Consider the following 21955-nt stretch of genomic DNA (forward strand, 5'->3'; position numbering starts at 1 on the left):
ATTCCTGAGATGCTGCCTGGCCTGCTGTGCTTTGACCAGCAACACATTTGCAGCTCCTAACTCCTATACTCATTGCATTGACCAATAAATGCAAATGGATCAAACACCTTCTTCATCACTCTGTCTACCTGTGACTCTATTTTCAAGGAATTATGAACCTGTATACCAAGGTCTCTTTGTTCGGCAACACTCCCTTACTATTAAGTGTACTTGTCCTGCCTTGGTTTGCCCTAACAAAATTTTTTTATTAGTTTTTTTTATTGGTAGAGGAATTGAGTTCCGAAGTTCTGAGGTCATGTTGCAGTTGTATAAGACTCTGGTGCGGCCGCATCTGGAGTATTGTGAGCAGTTTTGTTCGCCATACTATAGGAAGGATGTGGAGGTACTGGAACGGGTGCAAAGGAGGTTTACCAGGATGTTGCCTGGTATGGGAGGAAGATCATATGAGGAAAGGCTGAGGCACTTGGGGCTGTTTTCATTGGAGAAAAGGAGGTTTAGGGGTGACCTGATAGAGGTGTACAAGATGATTAGGTGTTTAGATAGGGTTGACCATGAGAACCTTTTTCCAAGTATGGAGTCAGATATTATGACGGGGCATAGCTTTAAATTAAGGGGTGGTAGGTATAGGACTGATGTTAGGGGTAGATCCTTTACTCAGTGAGTCGTGAGTTCATGGAATGCCCTGCCAGTAACAGTGGTGGACTCTCCCTCTTTATGGGCATTTAAACGGGCATTGGATATGCATATGGAGGATAGTGGACTAGTGTAGGTTAGGTGGGCTTGGATCGGCGCAACATCGAGGGCCGAAGGGTCTGTACTGCGCTGTATTTTTTCTATGTTCTATGTTCTAAAATGTAGCACCTCACGTTTATCTAGATTAAACTCCATCTGCCACTCCATGGCCCATCAATAACCTTCTTTGTTGTCTAACACACCACCAATTTTGGTGTCATCTGCAAATTTATGAAGTATACCTCCTATTTTCAAATCTAAATCATTAATGTAAATGACAAATTCATGGGACCCAGCATGTTCCCTGTAGCAGGCTGCTGGCCACAGGTCTCCAGCGTGAAAATCAACCCTCCACAACCACCCTCTTATCTTCTACGCTCTAGCCAATTCTGCATCCAAATGGCAAGTTCTCCTTGTATTCCATGTAACATAACCTGTTAACCAGACCACCTCATAGAACTTTGTCAAATATCTTACTGAAGTCTATATAGACAATGTCCACTGCCCTGCCTTCACCAATCCTTTTCGTCACTTCTTCAAAAAACTCAGTTTAGTGAGACATGATTTCCCTCACACAAAGGCATGTTGACTACTCCTAATCAGCCCTTGTCTTTCCATATGTAAATATGGAAAATGTATGGAAATCCTGTCCCTCAGGATTCCCTCCATTAACTTGCCCACCACTGATGTCAGGCTCATGGGGCATTAGTTCACTGGCTTTTCCTTACCACTTTTCTTAAATATTAGCATTACATTAGCCTTCAGTCTTCCAGCACCTCATCTATGTCTATCAATGATGCAATATCTCAGCAAAAGGCCCAGCAATCATTTCTTTAGCTTCTCACAAAGTTCTAGGTTCATCTGATCAGGTCCTGGGGATTTATTCACCTTTATGTATTTTAAGACAAACTGCACCTCCTCCTCTGTAATATGGACATTTTCCAAGATACTGCTGTTTATTTCCCCAAGTTCTCGAGCATCCATATCCTTCTCCACAGTAAATAGCAAAGGAAAATATTCCTTTAATATCTCACCCATCTCCTGCGGTTCCACATATATACAGCCTTGCTGATATTTAAGAGATAAAAGTGAGGACTGCAGATGCTGAAAATCAGAGCCTAGATTAGAGTGGTGCTGGAAAGCACAGCAAGTCAGGCAGCATCCGAGGAGCAGGAAAGCCTTTCGGGCAAAAATCCTTCATCAGGAATGAAGGCAGGAAGCCTTTGGGGTGGAGAGATAAATGGAGGCTCCCTGCCTTCATTCCTGATGAAGGGCTTTTGCCTGAAACGACTTTCCTGCTTCTCGGATGCTGCCTGACCTGCTGTGCTTTTCCAGCACCACTCTAACCTGATCTTTAAGAGGTCCTACCCTCTACCTAGTTACTCTTTTGTCCTTAATGTAACCCCTTTGGATTCTCCTTAACCCTATTTGCCAAATCCATCTCATGTCCCCTTTTAGCCCTCTTAATTTCCCTCTTGAGTATACTCCTACTGCCCTTATGCTTCTCTCAGAATTCACTTGATCCTCTCTGTCTATGCTGACATATGCTTTCTTCTCTTTCTTGACCAGAACCTAAATTTTCTAGTCATCCAGTCTTGCCCTTCACCCTAACATGGGCATACTTTCCCTGGACCCTCATTATCACATTTTTGAAGGTTTCTCACTTTCCAGTCATCCCTTTACCTATGAATATTTACCCCAATTTCAGTAAAGCTGATAATGCTTTTTAATTATGGATCCAACAAAAGTGAACTTCTATTGCTGGTTCAAAAATTGCTGCATACTTTCAAATTTAAATAGTTTTATTGTATGGTCCTTCATTCAATTAAGCTGTCTGTGGTGGTACATGAGGTTAATAGCTATCTGCTAATAGCGTGACTACATCAGCAGTGATGTCAGATCAAAAGCAGATGGGACGTGAGCGAAGAAGGTTCAGTTAAAGATTCTGATGGATCGTATTTCTGTAGTTAAAAAACGTTAATAAGTTTTTATCAGTTTATCATCCAGTCTTCACCTGTCAAAAGCATCCAGAACCCACATCTTTATATCTGTTTGGATCAATTTCTGTTTTGAATGAAGCATAATTTTTCAGTAATATAGGATAGAAATTTGACTTTGTGGCTATTGTGCTAAATATTTTGTTGATTTTTTTAAAAATAAAGTGTCACTTGGGTAATTCCAATATGTGTTGAACTGAATGTTATTTTGGCAAAGTCTCAGTGAAACCGTTCCCTTTGTTTTGCATAATGTGAGTTTCTTTTTGATCTTGCTAATTTGGCTTATGGTGACAGTGATAGCTATGACTTGTTCCACAAAAAAACAACATCTGGCAGCAACTATGGAAAAGTGATTAGTATTCACCTTCATTTCCACCTCTCCTGGTAAGATCACCAATTCCGCTTCCAATTCTCATCTTCAGATTTCCTTAGAGCTGCATTACCAGCACCAACCTCAACCTTTATTTCCTCACTGCTTTGCTTCCTTAGAGCTCCAAGATACTGCAGCATAGGTAACTCCCATGTGACAGACAAGAAATTAAGACGAAACTCAAATGAACTTTAAGTCATTAGGACATTCATGGAGAAAAGTTAAAATTACCCATAAAATTTAAGCTGAAAAAACTGATACAACATTTTTTCAGGTATTTACCTATATGTATGCACCAAAGTCCACCTTCCTTGCTTAGGACAACCCCCCCCCCCCCCCCCCCCCCCCCCCACTCACAGTGCCTGTCTGAAGATGAAACTTTGGCAGTTCTGGAATCAAAATTATAGAAGGTATGTGAAAGCACTGGAGCAAAGGAGTTTTACCAGGATGTTGTTTTGGCTGGACAGTTTCAGTTATGAAGAAATTATATGGATTGAGGTTGTTTTCCTTTGAGCAGAGGAGATTGAGTGAGAATATGATTGAGATGTACAAAGTTGTGCGGGACATAGGATAAGACAGGAAGAAAATTTTCTACTTGATGGATGGATCAATGACGAGGAGATATATATTATTGAGCAGAAAGTTTAGAGGAGATGTAAAGAAAAACTTTTCACTCAGAGGATGGTAGGAATTCAGAAGTCATTACCTGTGAAGGTGGTACAGGCAGAAATCTTCACAACATTTCAGAAGTATTTAACTGTACTTGCATTACCAAGGCTATGGACTAGTTGCTGGAAAATTTAATAAGAACAGTTAGGTGTCTGTTTTTGACTGGCATGGATGCGACAAGGGCCTTTTTCTGTACTGTAGATCTCTAGAATTCCATGAATTTGTTTCAATGTCTTATCCAAAATATAAATAATGCACACTTTATCAAATGCTCAAGTTGATATACCTGCAATTTTCTATGCACATCGAATAATAGCTATCAAATAGTCAAATGCGTTCTATATTCCTGTTGGTCATCTGCTAAACATTCATCAAATCTCAAGCAAGCTTTTCTTTTATTTAATTCGATTGTTTTCAAGGCCACTTTTATCACTTAAAACTTATTCCTCAGTTCATCTTTCAATAATACTGTATTACAAACATACTATCTTTACTTGAAATGAACTGTGGCACCTTTTAAGATTGGAAATTGCTTGATTTTAATGAACGGTTGTAACATGATGACTAAGAAAATAAAAACTTAGCCATTTTGTTATCACTTTCAATTCATGAGCATCTACTTAATTCAAATGTTTTGGGAGATAATGGCTGAGAAATTATACACATTAGCATCTTTTTGTTCAGGGGGTAGATCTGAGAGTGTTCTTAAATTCTCAAAAAGGCATCTGCGGTGAGCCAGACTTGTGGAGGAATATGTCACCATTTATCTTCTGTACTCCTGTGAATCCCGACAATGTGGAAAGAGGCCATTACCTCATTTGGTCGGCACCAACCAGACGAAGAGAATTATACTCAGACCCATCCCTCCAAGCCTAACACTATAACCCCGCATTTACCATGGCTAACCCACCTAGCCTGCATATTCCTTGGCAATTTAGCATGATGACCTAACCTGCATATCTTTAGACTATGGGAGGGAACCAGAGGATCTGGAGGAAACCCAAAGAGACAGATGGAGAACATGCAAACTTCACGCAAACAGTCACCCAAGGCTGGTGTCACCTGTTCCTTGGCCCTGTGAAGTAGCAATTAGATTACTTACAATGTGGAAACAGGCTTTTCGGCCCAACAAGTCCACACCAACCTGCTGAAGCACAACCCACCCATTCCCCTACATTGACCCCTTTACCTAACACTACAGGCAATTTAGCTTGGCCAATTCACCTGACCTGCACATCTTTGGACTGTGGGAGGAAACCGGAGCACCCAGAGGAAACCCACGCAGACACGGGGAGAATGTGCAAACTCCACACAGTCTGTCGCCTGAGTCAGGAATTGAACCCGGGTCTCTGACGCTGTAAGGCAACAGTGCTAACCACTGTGCCACCGTGCCGCCCACTGCCACCGTGCTGCCCACAATCACCATGCCATCCTATGCTTGGAGTGAAGCACATCTTATCACTTGCAGTCATCAATGTTGCCAGATATCTCATTAAACTAGCTTCAGTATGGTTTCTGTCACTTTTCACCAAAGTTATAGCAGGAATAGGGCTCCATGCCTCTGTGGTTCCGTCCCTACTTTGGCACCAATAGGCCAGCGTTCAAGTCCAACCTGCTCGTGTTCTATCACAATATATCTAAATTGTCTGGATTCAATATATCTGAGGAAACTTGAAACATTTACTCTTATTTCACTCCACAGATGCTACAGCATCTGCCACCCTCACTTTCTCCTATTCAATTAAGAAAATATTGATTGTAACCATTCGGGAGAACTATCAACTAATTTTAAGTCTCGTTGTGAGTTTAAAGTGGTATATTTGGAATAAACAGCACTATTGATTATGAAACTAATGGATGGAAAAATTCAGCAGGCCTGACAGCATCTATGGAGGGAAGGCAGAACATTTTGGATCCAGTAACCTTTCTTCAGAACTGATTATAGCTCGGAAAAGATTGGCATATATGCTGAAAATGGGGAGCAGGGAGGAGGAGGAGTGAGAGAAGTAAATATAAGGTGGAAATGGAGCGTTGGCCAGGCAAATGAACAGGTAATGGTCAGCCTGGGATAATCATTAGCTACTAGTGAGGGAGAAGTGAACCAAAGTATTCTGGTGGGAATGGTCCTTATAGAAGGCTGACGAGGCAGGGGAGGGGATTATGTGTCTGGTGGTGACATCTCGTTGGAGGTGACAGAAGTGGCAGCAAATGATTCTCTGGATGTGGGTTCTGGTAGGATGGTTGATAAGGACAAGGGGGACCTTGTTGCTGTTCTGGGAGGGAAGAGAGGGTGTGAAGGCTGAAGTGTGGCAGATGGATCAGACCTAATCGAGAAGACTGTCAACTACAGTGCTGGGGAATCCTTGTTGAGAATGTGGTGCCGGACAAGCACAGCAGGTCACGCAGCATCCAAGAAGCAGGAGAATTGACATTTCAGACATAAGCCCTTCATCAGGAATCTTCGGTTGAGGAAAAAGGCAGATATTTCATAGACCCACTTGTTGGTATCATCAGAAGATATGTGAGGAATTGGGAGAATGGAATAGAGTCTTTACCAGAAGCAGGGTGTGAGGATATATAATCAAGGTAATTGTCTGAATTGGTTAGTTTGTAGTTGACATTATTGGCCAGCCTTTCACTAGAAACAGAAACAGAGCTGTTGAGGATGAGAAAGGAGGAGTCAGAAATGGGCCAGGTGAAGGTAAGAATGGGATGGAAATTGGAAACAAAAAAGATGAACTTTTCCAATTCTGGGTGAGAGAGGGAAGCAGCACTTATGATATCATCGATACACTGGAGAAAAAGTTATGGGTGGGGCCAGAATAGAAATGGAAAAAGAAATGTTCCACTTACCTCATAGAGTAACTGGGGTCAATGCAGCTACCCATGGTTACCCCTCTGAAATAGAGAGGAGTTAAAAGAGAAATTGCTCAGGGATAGGATAAGCTCTAGGAGAAAGTGAGGACTGCAGATGCTGGAGATCAGAGCTAAAAATATGTTGCTGGAAAAGCGCAGCAGGTCAGGCAGCATCCAAGGAGCAGGAGAATCGACGTTTCGGGCATGAGCCCTTCTTCAGGAATCAAGAAGGGCTCATGCCCGAAACGTCGATTCTCCTGCATAGGACAAGCTCTGCCAAGTGGAGGAGAGTGGTGGTAGATGGGAACAATTCAGGGCTGGTTTCCGGGAAGAAATGGAGAGCACTGAGACCATCCTGATGGGGGATGGATGTATAAAGCGATTGTGTGTCCATGGTAAAGTAGAGGCGGCTGGAGCCTGCAAACTGGAAATTCTGAAACTGATATAAAGTAGCAGAAGAATCATGGATGGAAGTGGGAAGGATTGGACAAAGGTGAAAAAAAATCGAATTGAGCTAGGAAGAGATTAGTTCTGTTGGGCAGGAACAGGCAATCCTGTTTGTGGAGCTTGGCAAGGTGGTAGAAGCAAGATGTGCAGGATTGGGAGATTATGGGCTTGGAGGGAGTGAAATGAGGTTAGTGACCACAGTAGATTCAATGGCCTGATGCTGTATGGTGGGCTCATGGTCCAGGTAGAGATTGCAGGAGATAAATGAGAGCTAGCACTCAGACTCTGCAATGTAGAGGTAGTCTGCAAGACAACAAGAGCACCATCTTTATCAGCAGGCTTATTTACTAAGTCAGGGCTGGATCTGAGAGCACGGAGTGCAGTCAGTTCATGGGGAGATAAGTTGGAATGGGTGAGGGAGGCAGAGTCCTTACCCCAAACCCAACATATAAAGTCTTATCACATGGTTTGTGATTATACACAACCCATTGTTAGCCACTAATAGTTCCCATTAGTAGTTATTCATTTTCCTAGGCTGATCATTATCCAGACATATCTTTTTGAGGTTTACAGCATGAAAATAGTCCCTTTGACCAACTTGCCCATCTGCCTCATTTTCACAACTTAAACTAGCCCCATTTGCCTGCATTTGATGCATATCCCTCCATACATATCCATGTATCTGTCTGAATGTTTCTTAAATGACAAAATCATACTCACTTCGAACACTATCTGTGGCAGCCCATTCCAGATGCATCACCCCCAGTGTGAAAAAATTGCCTCACTGGACCCTTTTCTATTGCTCTCCTCTCACCTTAAATCTATGCCCTCTAGTTTTAAATTCCCCTACCTTGAGGAAAAGCTGTTGGCTATCGATCTTATCTATGCCTCCCATTGTTTTATATACCTCTGTAAGGTCACCCGTTAGTCTCCTGTCCTCCAGGGAAAAAGTTCCAGCCTATCCAACCTCTCCTTATAACTCAAACCTTGCAGTTCAGTCGGCAATCCTCATAAATCTTTTCTATACTCCTTTTAATTTAATACTATCCTTTCTATAGGAGGGCAACCAGAACTGCACACAATACTCCAAATGTGGCCTCACCAGCATTGGCTGCAACAAGACGTCCCATCTCTTATACTCAATGTTCTGACTGATGAAGTTGGTATGCTGAAAGCCTTTTTCACCTTTCTGTCTACCTGTGACTCCATTTTCAAGGAGCTATGGACATACCCCTGGATCTTTTTGTTCTACAACATTCCCCAGGGCCCTGCCATTGACTGTGTAAGTCCTTACCAAAATATAACACCTTGCACTCCATCTGCCATTCCTCAGTTCACTGGCCCAGTTAATCAAGATCTCGCTGCATTCCTAGATAACCTTCTTCACTGTCCACTATACCACTGATCTTGGTGTCATTGGCAAAGTTCCTAACCATATCTCTTAAATTCTCATCCAAATCATTTATATAAAAGCTGAATAACACTGGACCCAACACAGTGGCTCAGTGGTTAGCACGGTTGCCTCACAGATCAGGGACCTGGGTTCAATTCCAGCCTCAGGCGACTGTCTGCATAGAGTTTGCACACTCCCTCCGTGTCTGTGTGGGTTTGCTCCTACAGTCCAAGGATGTGTAGGTTAGGTGAAGTGGCCATGCTAAATTGCCCGTTTGTCAAAGCCCTTCGTCAGTTAGACTCCAAATGTCAGCTCTTTTCTCTTCCTACAGATGCTGCCAGATCTGCTGAGATTTTCCAGCATTTTCTCTTCTGGTTTCAGATTCCAGCATCCGCAGTAATTTGCTTTTATGCTGAATTACCCATTGTGTTCAGGGATGTGTAGAGTAGGTACATTAGGGATAAATGTAGAGTAATGGGGAATGATTGGCTGGGGTACTCTTTGGAGGGTCAGTGTGGACTTATTGAGCCAAAGGGCCTCTTTTCACACTGTAGGGATTCTATTCTGTAAGAATCCTCTAGGAAATCCATTGGTTGTAGGCCTCCAGTCTGAAAAACAATCCTCTATCACTACCATCTTCTACCATCAAGCCAATTTTATCTCCAATTGGCTAGCTCTCCCTGGAATCCCGTGGGATTTAATCTTACTCAACAACTTACCATGTGGTACTTTATCAAAGGCCTTGCTAAAGTCGATGTAGACATCCTCCATTGTCTGTCCAACTGTTCTTCTCTTTCTTTGGCCTCTATCTCTACCTATTGTTTACTTCTTGCCCCTCTTCTACCCTATCTTCTGCATTAAAAAAAATCCAGAGCTAACATCAGTTCTGAGGAAAGTCCATTGGACCCAAAACGTTAATTCTGACTTTTCTCTACACATGCTGCCAGACCTGCTAAGAACTTATATATCTCTGTCTTAAAAACACTCAATGACTTGGCGTCCACAGCCCTCTATGGCAATGAGTTCCACAGAGTAATCACTCTCTGGATGAAGAAGTTCTTCCTTATCTCAGTTCTAAAGAGTCATCCCTTCACTCTGAGATTGTGCCCTGGGTCTTAGTCTCTTCTACTGGTGGAAATATCTTCTCCTCATCCACTCTCTCTAGGCCTCTAAGTATTCTGTAAGTTTCAATCAGGTCACCCTTCATCCTTTTAAACTCCACTGAGTACAGACCTCTGAGTACAGTCCTTAGCCAATCCTCACATGACTAGCTTTTCATCCCCTGAATCATTCTTGTAAACCTTTTCTGTACCCTCTCCAAGGCCAGCATATCTTCCTTAGATACAGAGCCCAAAACTGCTCAAAATATTCCAAATAGTGTCTGAATAGAATCTTACACAACTTCAGCAGTACATCTCTTGTACTCTGGCCTCTTTTAAAATGAATGCTAACATCGAACTGCCAACTGTACCTACATGCTAACATTAAGACTGAGCTAGGACTCTCAACTCTCTTTGTGCTTCAGATTTTCATAGCCTTTCCTCATTTAGAAAATAGTCTAAGCCTCTATTCTTCTGACCTCACACTTTCTCACATTGTATTCCATCTCCCAATATTTTTGCCCACTCTCCTAGCCTGTCCAAGTCCTTCTGCGACCTCCACACTCCCATATTGCTTTCTGTTCCTTGACCTATCTTTTTGTCACTTTGCAAACTTATCAACAATGCCATCAGGCTTTCATTCAAATTGTTAATGTATAATGTAAATAATTGTTGTCACAGATGCCTGAAGAACTCCACTTGTTATCAACTGCCATCCTGAAGAAGACCTCTTTGTCCCGACTCTCTGCTTTCTGCCAGTTAGCCAATCTTCTCACCATGCCAATACTTTGCCCCTAACACCATCGACTCTTGTCCTATTTAGCAGTCTCCTGTATGGCACCCTGTCAAATAACTTCTGGAAATCCATATGGATCTTGTTCACTAGCTTATTTTGTCTAACTTCCTTACTAATTCTAACAGATTTATCAGGCATGACATTCCCTTGACAAAGCCATGCTGACTGAGTCCTATTATACCAAGTCCCCCTCAATCTCATCTCTAATAATGGACTCTAAAATCTTACCAATGGTCAAGGTCAGGATGATCAGCCTCTGCCCCGTCCTTCCTTAAAAAAGGGCATTGCATTAATCATTTTCCAATTCTCTGACACCCTCCCTGACTTTAGTGATTCCTGAAAGATCACCACTAATACCTCTGTAATCTTCTCTGCTTTCTCCTTCAGAACTCTGAAATGTAGTCCATCTGGTCTAGGTAATTTATCCACCTTCAGACCTTTCAGCTTCCATAGCATCTTTTCTTTAATGATGGCCACCTCTGCTCCCTGAACTTGAAGACTGGTATGTTGCAAGTGTTTTCCACTATGAAAACTGAAAACAGCATTTGAACCTCACCAAATAGTTGATTGAGGCCTTATTGAGTATTGACAATGCTAGAATATTCTGCTCCATGAGCACCAATTCCAATACCGAACAACCCAGATGGCCTCCTTCTTCAAAGACTGCAATTTCCCCTCAGACGTGGTTGACGATGCTCTCCACCACATCTCCTCCACTTCCTGCTCCTCCATCCTTGAACCCCGCCCTTCCAATCACCACCAGGACAGAAGCCCACTGGTCCCCACCTACCACTCCATGAACCTCTAGATACATCGTATCATCCTTCGTCATTTCCGCCACCTCCAAACAGACTCCACCACCAAGGATATATTTCCCACCCCTCTCTTATCAGTGCTGCGGAAAGACCAGTCCCTCCGCGACTCCCTCATCAGGTCCACACACCCCACCAAACCAACTTCCACTCCCGGCACCTTCCACTGCAACCGCAAGAAATGCAAAACCTGCGCCCACACCTCCCCCCTCACTTCCCTCCAAGGCCCCAAGGGATCCTTCCATATCCATCACAAATTCACCTGCACCTCCACACACATCATTTACTGCATCTGCTGCACCCAATGTGGTCTCCTCTACATTGGGGTGACAGGCCGCCTACTTGCGGAACGTTTCAGAGAACCTGGCATGGGAACCAGGACTGTAGCTTTAGGGTACAGGACCTTGAGTGTAGGGAGGTAAGGAACAAGGCATCGATCTCGAAGGAGGGTGCCGGTAAACAGGAAGGTGGCTTGAAGTGTGTATACTTCAATGCCAGAACTTGCAGCATGGGTTGGTACCTGGGACTTCGATGTTGTGGCCATTACAGAGACGTGGGTAGAACAGGGACAGGAATGGCTATTGCAGGTTCCAGGGTTTAAATGTTTTAGTAGGGTCAGAGGTGGGGGTAAAAGAGGGGGAGGTGTGGCATTGCTTGTTAAGGATAGTATTACAGTGGTGGAAAGGACGATGGAGGAAGACTTGCCATCTGTGGTAGTTTGGGCTTCAGGTTAGAAATAGGAAAGGTGAGGTCACCCTGTTAGGAGTTTTCTACAGGCCTCCTAATAGTCCGAGAGACGTATTGCAAGGACGATTCAGGAGAAGAGTGAAAGTAGTAGGGTGGTTGTTATGGAGGATTTTTAACTTCCCAGATATTGACTGGGAAAGCTATAGCTCGAGTTCATTAGATGGGTCGGTGTTTGTCCAATGTGTGCAGGAGGGTTTCCTGACACAATATGTAGACAGGCCAACAAGAGGTGAGGCCATACTGGATTTGGTTCCAGGTAATGAACCAGGCCAGGTGTTAGACTTGGAGGTAGGTGAGCATTTCGGGGACAGTGACCACAACTCGGTGACTTTTACTTTAGTGATGGAGAGGGATAAGTGTGTACTGCAGGGCAGGAGTTTTAGCTGGGGGCAGGGAAATTATGATGTGGTGAGGCATGACTTAGGATGTGTGGATTGGAAAAATAGGCTTCAAGGGAAGGACACAAATGATATGTGGAGCTTGTTCAAGGGTGTCCTTGATAAGTATGTACCAGTCAGGCAGGGAGGAAAGGGTCTTGTGAGGGAGCTGTGGTTTAATAAGGAATTGGAATCCCTTGTAAAAGGGAAGAGGGCGGCCTATGTAAAGATGAGGCGTGAAGGTTCAGTTGGGGCGATTGAGAGTTATAAGGTAGCCAGGAAGGATCTAAAGAGAGAGCTAAGAGCAGCGAGAAGGGGACATGAAAAGTCCTTGGTTGGTAGGATTAAGGAAAACCCAAAGGCTTTCTATAGGTATATCAGGAATAAAAGGATGACTAGGGTAGGTATCGGTCCAGTCAAGGATAGTAGTGGGAAGTTGTGCGTGGAGGCGGAGGAGATTGGAGAGACACTAAATCAATACTTTTCGTCAGTATTCACTCAGGAGCAGGACATTGTTGCTGATGTGAATATTGAGTCACAAGTGATTAGAATGGATGGCTTTGAGGTATGTAGGGAAGAGGTCCGGGGAATACAGGAAAGGGTGAAAATAGATAAGTCCCCTGGGCCTGATGGCATTTATCCTAGGATCCTCTGGGAAGCTAGGGAGGAGATAGCAGCGCCATTGACCTTGATTGTTATGGCGTCATTGTCTACAGGAATAGTGCCAGAAGACTGGAAGATAGCGAATGTGGTCCCCTTGTTCAAATAGGGGAGTAGGGACAGCCCTAGTAACTATAGGCCAGTGAGTCTCACTTCTGTTGTGGGCAAAGTCTTAGAGAGAATTGTAAGGGATAGGATTTATGAACATCTGGATAGGAATAATGTGATCAAGGATAGTCAGCATGGTTTTGTGAAGGGAAGGTCGTGCCTCACAAACCTTATTGAGTTCTTTGAGAAGGTGACCAAGGAAGTGAACGAGGGTAAAGCAGTAGATGTGGTGTATATGGATTTTAGCAAGGCGTTCGATAAGGTACCACATGGTAGGCTACTGCAAAAATTACGGAGGTATAGCATTGAGGGTGCATTAGAGGTTTGGATTAGGAATTGGCTAGCTGGAAGAAGACAGAGGGTAGTAGTTGATGGTAAAGGTTCATCTTGGAGTGCAGTTACTAGCGGTGTTCCACAAGGATCTGTTTTGGCACAATTGCTGTTTGTCATTTTTATAAATGACCTGGAGGAGGGGCTTGAAGGTTGGGTGAGCAAGTTTGCGGATGATACGAAAGTCGGTGGAGTGGTGGACAGCAAAGAAGGATGTGGCAGGTTACAGCGGGATATAGATGAGTTGCAGAGCTGGGCAGAAAGGTGGCAAATGGAGTTCAATGTAGCTAAGTGTGAAGTCATTCACTTTGGTAGGAGTAACAAGAAGATGGATTACTGGGCTAATGGTAGGCTACTTTGTAGTGTGGATGAGCAGAGGGATCTTGGTGTCCATGTATACAGATCTCTGAAAGTTGCCACCCAGGCAAATAGTGCTGTGAAGAAGGCATTTGGCGTACTGGGCTTTATTGGTAGAGGAATTGAGTTCCGGAGTCCTGAGGTCATGTTGCTGTTGTATAAGACTCAGGTCACACAGCCTCACAGCGCCAGAGACCCGGGTTCAATCCCCGCCTCGGGTGATTGACTGTGTGGAGTTTACACGTTCTCCCCGTGTCTGCGTGGGTTTCCTCCGGGTGCTCCGGTTTCCTCCCACAGTCCAAAGATGTGCGGGTCAGGTGAATTGGCCATTCTAAATTGCCCGTAGTGTTAGGTAAGGGGTAAATGGAGGGGCATGGGTGGGTTGCGCTTCGGTGGGTCGGTGTGGACTTGTTGGGCCGAAAAGCCTGTTTCTACACTGTAAGTAATCTAAACTAATCTAAACTGGTGCGGCCTTATCTGGAGTATTGTGTGCAATTTTGGTCGCCATACTATAGGAAGGATGTGGAAGCACTGGAACCGGTGCAGAGGAGGTTTACCAGGATGTTGCCTGGCATGGTAGGAAGATCGTATGAGGAAAGGCTGAGGCACTTGGGGCTGTTCTCATTGGAGAAAATAAGATTTAGGGGAGATTTGATAGAAGTGTACAAGATGATTAGGGGTTTAGATAGGGTTGACAGTGAGAACCTTTTTCCGCTAATGGAGTCAGCTGTTACTAGGGGACACAGTTTTAAATTGGGGGTTTGGTATAGGACAGATGTTAGGGGTAGATTCTTTACTCAGCGGGTTGTGAGTTCATGGAATGCCCTGCCAGTATCAGTGGTGGACTCTCCCTCTTTATGGTCATTCTAGCGGGCATTGGATAAGCATATGGAGGATATTGGGCTAGTGTAGGTTAGGTAGGCTTTGGTCGGCGCAACATCGAGGGCCGAAGGGCCTGTACTGCGCTGTATTTTTCTATGTTCTATGTTCTAACACCTCTGGGACATCCACACCAACCAACCCAACAGCCCCGTGGCTGAACACTTTAACTCCCCCTCCCACTCCGCCAAGGACAGGCAGGTCCTTGACCTCCTCCATCGTCAGACCATGGCAACACCACGCCTGGAGGAAGAGCGCCTCATCTTCCGCCTAGGAACCCTCCAATCACAAGGGATGAATGCAGATTTCTCCAACTTCCTCATTTCCCCTTCCCCCACCTTATTTCAGTCCCAACCCTCGGACTCAGCACCGCTTCTTGATTTGCAATATTCTTCCCGACTTCTCCGCTCCCACATCCCGTCTCAGGCCTATCACCCTCACCTTAACCTCCTTCCACCTATCGCATTCCCAACGCTCCCCCCAAGTCCCTCCTCCCTACCTTCTATCTTAGCCTGCTTCCTCCATCCTCAGTGCTAGAATATTGTGAGACTTCAAAATTACTTAGCCAAATGGAAAATTTGGACATTATGCTTCAGTCCAGAAACATAATTGGGTGGGAAGTGAAAGAGTGGAGATAGTTGCTGTGCTGTGGAGTTGGAAGGTTAAAATATTTCTGTGTGAGTTCCTTCACCTTCTATAAGCCTCAGCAGATGGTTTCCATTAATCCCAGAGAATAGGTATTAACAACATTTGCTCCATTTGTCCCCTGTTCCTGCTGATTTTCTTATTACGTGCTTTCATATCGATGTCTAAGTTTTACAGTAACAGGCATGCATTATTTTTCTGCCATTTTCGTCACTCAAGTCTGCCGGCTATTGAGATGAACTCTACTCTGCCATGGATACGTTGTCATACATACCAACTCTTCTCATAATTTTTGAAGGGAAGAGGCTCTTCTTCCTCACTAATCTGTATTCAGGTTAATTGCACAGAAATTATTAGCACTCGATGAATATTGTAATTAAATTATACCACACATCATTGTCAATCAGTTCATTTAAATAGCAAACATACATTCCCTATCAGAGTTTCAATAATATTTTTAGTTTTTGTTAATTATAGAATCATAGAATGCACAGGAGAGACTCTTCGGCCCATGAGTCTGCATGGGAACCACCTGACCTTCAACCGAATCCCATTGACCAGCACGTGAAGATCGTATGAGGAAAGGCTGAGGCACTTGGGGCTGTTCTCATTGGAGAAAAGAAGGTTTAAGGGAGATTTGATAGAGGTGTACAAGATGATTAGGGGTTTAGATAGGGTTGACAGTGAGAACCTTTTTCCGTTAATGGAGTCAGCTGTTACTAGGGGACACAGTTTTAAATTAAGGGGTGGTTGGTATAGGACAGATGTTAGGGGTAGATTCTTTACTCAGCGGGTTGTGAGTTCATGGAATGCCCTGCCAGTATCAGTGGTGGACTCTCCCTCTTTATGGTCATTCTAGCGAGCATTGGATAAGCATATGGAGGATATTGGGCTAGTGTAGGTTAAGTAGGCTTTGGTCGGCGCAACATCGAGGGCCGAAGGGCCTGTACTGCGCTGTATTTTTCTATGTTCTATGTTTCTATGACCCATGGCCTTGAATGTTATCATCTGCCAAAATGTGCAGCTTAGGTGAATTGGCCATGCTAAATTGCCCGTAGTGTTAGGTGTACGGGAATGGTTCTGGGTGGGTTGTGCTTCGGCAGGTCGGTGTGGACTTGTTGGACCGAAGGGCCTGTTTCCACACTGTAAGTAATCTAATCTCTTATGACTTTTTCCAACACTTTATCCACAACTGAAGTAAGACTGACTGGTCTGTATGGACCAGAGTTCTCTCTACTTCCCTACTTGAACAATGGAACAATATTTGCTATCTTCAAGTCTTCTGGCACTATTCCTGTAGATAATGATGACATAAAGATCAAAGCCAAAAGCTCAGCATTCTCCTCATTGGCTTCCCAGACAAGCTTAGGATAAATCCCATTTGACCTTGGCACTTACCTATTTTCAGACTTTCCAGAATTGCCGACACCTCTTCCTTGTGAAACTCAGTCACGTCTAGTCTAATAGTCTGTATCTCTGTATTCTCCTCAACAACATTGTCTTTTTCCAGTGAGAATACTGATAAAAAAATATTCATTTAACACTTTCACATCTCCTCGGCGTCCACGCACAACTTTCCACTACTATCCTTGATTGGTCCTAATCTCTATCAAGGTGAAAGTGAGGACTGCAGATGCTGGAAATGAGAGTCAAGATTAGAGTGGTGTTGGAAAAGCACAGCAGGTCAGGCAGCATCTAAAGAGCAGGAAAATCAACATTTCAGGCAAAGGCCCTTTTTCAGGAATCTTTATCTAGTCATGCTTTTATTCCTGATATACTTAATAAAAACTTTTAGGATTTTCTTTGATCCTACTTGACAATGACTTCTCATGTCCCCTCCTGGCTTTTTTTTAGCTCTCTCTTTAAGTCTTCCCTTGAAACTCTCAAGTGCCCTAACTGATCCTTCATGCCTCATCCTAACATAAGCCTTCTTCCTCCTCTTGAGAAGAGATTCAACTTCTTTACTAAAGCACGGCTCCCTTGCTCAACCAATTCCTCCTTGCCTGACAGGTACATATTTATCCAGGACACACAGTAGCTATTTCTTAAATAAGCTCCACATTTCAATTGTGCACATCCCCTGCAGTTTCCTTCCCCATTCTATGCATCTTTATCTTTCCTAATCACATCTCAATTACGTTCACCCCAGCAATAACTCTTGCCCTGCAGCACATAGCTATCCTTTTCCATCGCTAACTGAATTGAATTGTGGTCACTATCACCAAAGTGCTTCGGGCGGCACAGTGGCTCAATGATTGGCACTGCTGCCTTATAGTACCAGGGTCCCAGGTTCGATTCTGGTCTCGGATGACTGTGTGGAGTTTGCACATTCTCCCCCTGTCTGTGTGGGTACTCCGGTTTCCTCCCACAATCACAAAGATGTGCAGACCAGGTAAATTGGCTATGCTAAATTGCCCACAGTGTTAACTGCATTAGTCAGAGGGAAATGGGACTGGATGGGTTACTCTTCGCAGGGTTGGTGTGGACTTGTTGGATCGAAGGCCTGTTTCCACACTGAAGGGAATCTAATCTATGGAGTCCCCAATAACTCATGCTCTGCTCAGCTGCCTCCTTCCCTTCTCAGCAACACACACAGTCTCTGTGCTAGAGACTTGTACCCCATGGATTACCCCTAGTAAGTTGTTCCCCCCAAAAGTGTATATTTGTTATTGACGGGAGCGACCACAAGGGATCCATGCACTGTCTGCCGTTTACCTTTCCATTCCCTGACTGTAACCCATGTGCCTTTCTCTTGCACCTGAGGTATGACTACCTCCCTGTAATTCCTTTCAATTACCTCCTCCGCCTCCCAAATAATCCAAACTTCAACCACCTCAAGCTCCAGTTCCCTAACATGGTTTTTGAGAAGCTGGAATTGGGTGCAGTTCCTGCAGATGAAATCAGCAGGGACACTAGTGGTGACACTTACCTCCTACATTCTGAAGGAGGAACATTCAACTATCATAAGCACCATTGCCACTGTTCTAAATTCCCCAAAAGACTGCAGAAAAATAAAGAACAAAACAAAAATAATTGCCTTACCAATCTGGCACATAGAACTTTTATTTTGTTAGAAGTGGAGGATGGGTGGGTAGTGTTTCGGGTAACCATCCAATTTCAGTTACTCAGCAGTCCCGTGTCCGTTGCTGCTCAGCATGTGCTCTGCCTATTCACGAGATAAATTTATGCAATTTTAAATTTACCTTCCTGGCATGCCCCAGTTCTCGCTGTTGGTCCTCCCACTACTGCTGCTGTTGGAAAAATGGAGCAAGTTAGCTAGGTAATAGCTACTTAAATCTACATGCTACTACGCAAGGCAACATTTTGCCTTCATGAGCAGCTTTCATATTTGGGAGACAGATCCAAACTATTCTTCTCTCCCAATTTCTAACCCACCCTGGTTGTTGCCTGGTATGGAGGGTGCTACCTATGAGGAGAGGTTGAGTAGATTAAGATACTTTCATTGGAAAGAAAGAGGTTGAGGGAAGGACCTGATTGAGGCCTTCAAAATTCATGAGAGGTGCAGACAGGATGGATAGCAAGAACATTTTTCCTAGAGTGGAGGACTCAGTTACTAGGGATCATGAGTTCAAAGTGAGGGGGGAATAGTTTGGGGGAGATATAAATGGAAAATACTTCACACAGAGGATGGTGGGTGCCTGGAGCGTGTTGCCAGGAGAGGTGATAGGGGATAAAATGATAGCATAATTTAAGATGCGTCTGGACAGACACGTAAATGGGCAAGGAGGAAAGGAATACAGATCCTTTGAATCTAAATGGCACATTTAGATAGAGAATATGGATCTGCGCAGGCTTGGAGTGCAGAAGGGCCTGTGCCTGTGCTGTAATGTTCTTTGTTCAAAGCTGCATGACACATTTTTTGAAAGAAGCAAGGAAACAGTATGAGGGCACAGTCAACAAACATACAGCTATTCCACTTGGCGCAGGACAACATATGCAAGTTTAAAATTTTCCCACATGCATATATTCATGGAATGATATTACATTATTGTAGTCAAGAGTGTGGTGCTGGAAAAGCACAGCAGGTCAGGCAGCAGCCGAGGAGCCAGAAAATCAACGTTTCGGGCAAAAGCCCTTCATCAGGAATGAGGCTGGGAGCTTTGGGGTTGGAGAGATAAATGGGAGGATGGTGGGATGAGGGGGAAAGTAGCTGAGAGTGCAATAGGTGGATGGAGGTGGGGGTAAAGGTGATAGGTCGGAGGGGAGAGTGGAGTGGATAGGTGGGAAGAACAATGGACAGGTGGGACAGGTCATGAGGGTGGTGCTAATCTGAAAGGTTGGAACTGGAATAAGATGCGGGAAGGGGAACTGAGGAAAATGATGAAACCTAAATTGATGCCATGGGGTTGGAGGTTCCAGAGGCAGAAGATGAGGTGTTCTTCTTCCAGACATCGGACGGTAAGGGAGTGGCGACAGAGGAGGCCCAGGACCTGCATGTCCTTGGCGGAGTGGGAGAGGGAGTTAAAGTGTTCAGCCAGTCCCCTTCCTCTCCCCACTTCTCCCTCACTTATGATGATTTGTATAGCCCTTAATTGGCATTACAGAAAAATTATTAAATTGGAAACACAGGAGATTTGCTGGTGTGGTTAATAAATGAAAAGAGTAGGCAATGTTCTCATGCTATTACCACTAAACTATTAATCCAGAGATTCATATAATGTTCCAGAGAGCTGGGTTCGATTTCCACTATGACAGATGGTGGAATTTGAGTTCAATAATAGTCTAGCAATAACAGTCTAATAATGACCGTGAAACCAATGTCGATTACCAGGAGAAACACATTCAGTTCACTCATGTCCTTTAGGGAAAGAAATCTGCCATCTTTACCTGGTGTCGCATGAGTGTGACTCCAGACCACAGTAATGTGGTGGACTCCTAACTGGGTAATTAGGGATGGGCAATAGATGCAACACAGCTACTGATACCTGGGTCCCATGATGGAATTTAATAAAATACCACGGGTGATTAGGTTTTGGGAGGAAACCCACCATTTGTGTGTAAGAGCATGCTGGACAAAAAGAAGGAAGTATGAAGACCTCATTAAAAATAATCAAAGTATTGGGTTTTTTCTTGAGGGCTCTTGTGGTGCAATGATCGTGTTAGTACCTCTGAGCCAGGAGGCCTGGGTTCAAGTCCCACCTGCTCCAAAGATGTGTCACATGGTTATTAATGTTAAAGTCATAGAGATGTACAGCATGGAAACAGACTGATCGGTCCATGCTGACCAGATATCCCAACCAAATCTAGTACTATCTACCACCACCTGGCCCATATCCTTCCAAACCCTTCCTATTCATATATCATCCAAATGCCTTTTAAATGTTGCAATTGTACCAGCCTCCACCACTTCCTCTGGCAGCTCATTCTAGACACATACCACTTTCTGTGAAAAGGTGCCTCTTAGGTCTCTTTTATATGTTTCCCCTCTCACCCTAAACCTATGTCCTCTAGTTCTGGACTCTCTGACTCCAGGGAAAAGACTTTGCCTATTTACCTTATCCATGCCCCTCATAATTTTGTAAACCTCTATCAGGTCACCCCTCAGCCTCCGATGCTCCAGGGAAAACAGCCCCAGCCTGTTCAGCCTCTCCCTAAAGCTCAAATCCTCCAACCCTGGCTACATCCTTGGAAATCTTTTCTGAACCCTTTCAAGTTTCACAACATCTTTGCAATAGGAAGGAGACCAGAATTGCACGCAATATTCCAACAGTGGTCTAACCAATGTGCTGTGCAGCCGCAACATGACCTCCCAACTCCTGTACTCAATACTCTGAGCAATAAAAGAAGACATACCAAAAGCCTTCTTCACTATCCTATATACCTGTGACTCCACTTTCAAGGAGCTATGAACCTGCACTCCAAGGCCTCTTTGTTCAGCAACACTCCCTAGGACTTTACCATTAAGTATATACGTCCTGCTAAGATTTGCTTTCCCAAAATGCAGCACCTTGATTTATCTGAATTAAACTCCATCTGCCACTTCTCAGCCCATTGGCCCGTCTGGTCAAGATCCTGTTGCAATCTGAGGTAACCCTCTTCGCTGTCCACTACACCTCCAATTTTGGTGTCATCTGCAAATTTACTAACTGTACCTCTTATGCTCGCATTCAAATCATTTATGTAAATGACAAAAAGTAGAGGACCCAGCACCGATCCTTATGGCACTCCACTGGTCACAGGCTTCCAGTCTGAAAAACAACCCTCTACCACCACCCTCTGTCCTTGGAGCCAAAAGTCACCATTGATCTAGCTTCTTCTTTGTTCTGTACCCTTAATGCCTTTGCCTAATCAAAGGCTTAACCTCGTAAAGAGTTATTTTGGCAAAGTGGCAATGTCCTTGCCTCTGAACCATTAGATTTGGGTTCAAGAGTTGTGTAATAACATGTCAGAATAAGTCAGTTAAAAATATTCCATCTTAAGCACATATTTAAAGAGGCCAAGGATCTTGTGTTGCATGGTATTGCCCCACTTTGAACCAAGAAGTCTGGGTTAAAGTCCTAACTGTCACTAAAGTGAGTTGTAATGTGCACTGAGTTTCTGCAGTGTAGTGGTTATTACGTCTGCTTAACATTTAAAATGTACCGAGTTCAAAACTACAGTACTTTATTACTGCTCCAAGTGCTACCTTATAGGATGCGAGCGTTGGTCATAAATGAGCT

Source organism: Hemiscyllium ocellatum, chromosome 4 (genome assembly GCF_020745735.1).
Source record: "Hemiscyllium ocellatum isolate sHemOce1 chromosome 4, sHemOce1.pat.X.cur, whole genome shotgun sequence".
Classification (NCBI taxonomy): domain Eukaryota; kingdom Metazoa; phylum Chordata; class Chondrichthyes; order Orectolobiformes; family Hemiscylliidae; genus Hemiscyllium; species Hemiscyllium ocellatum.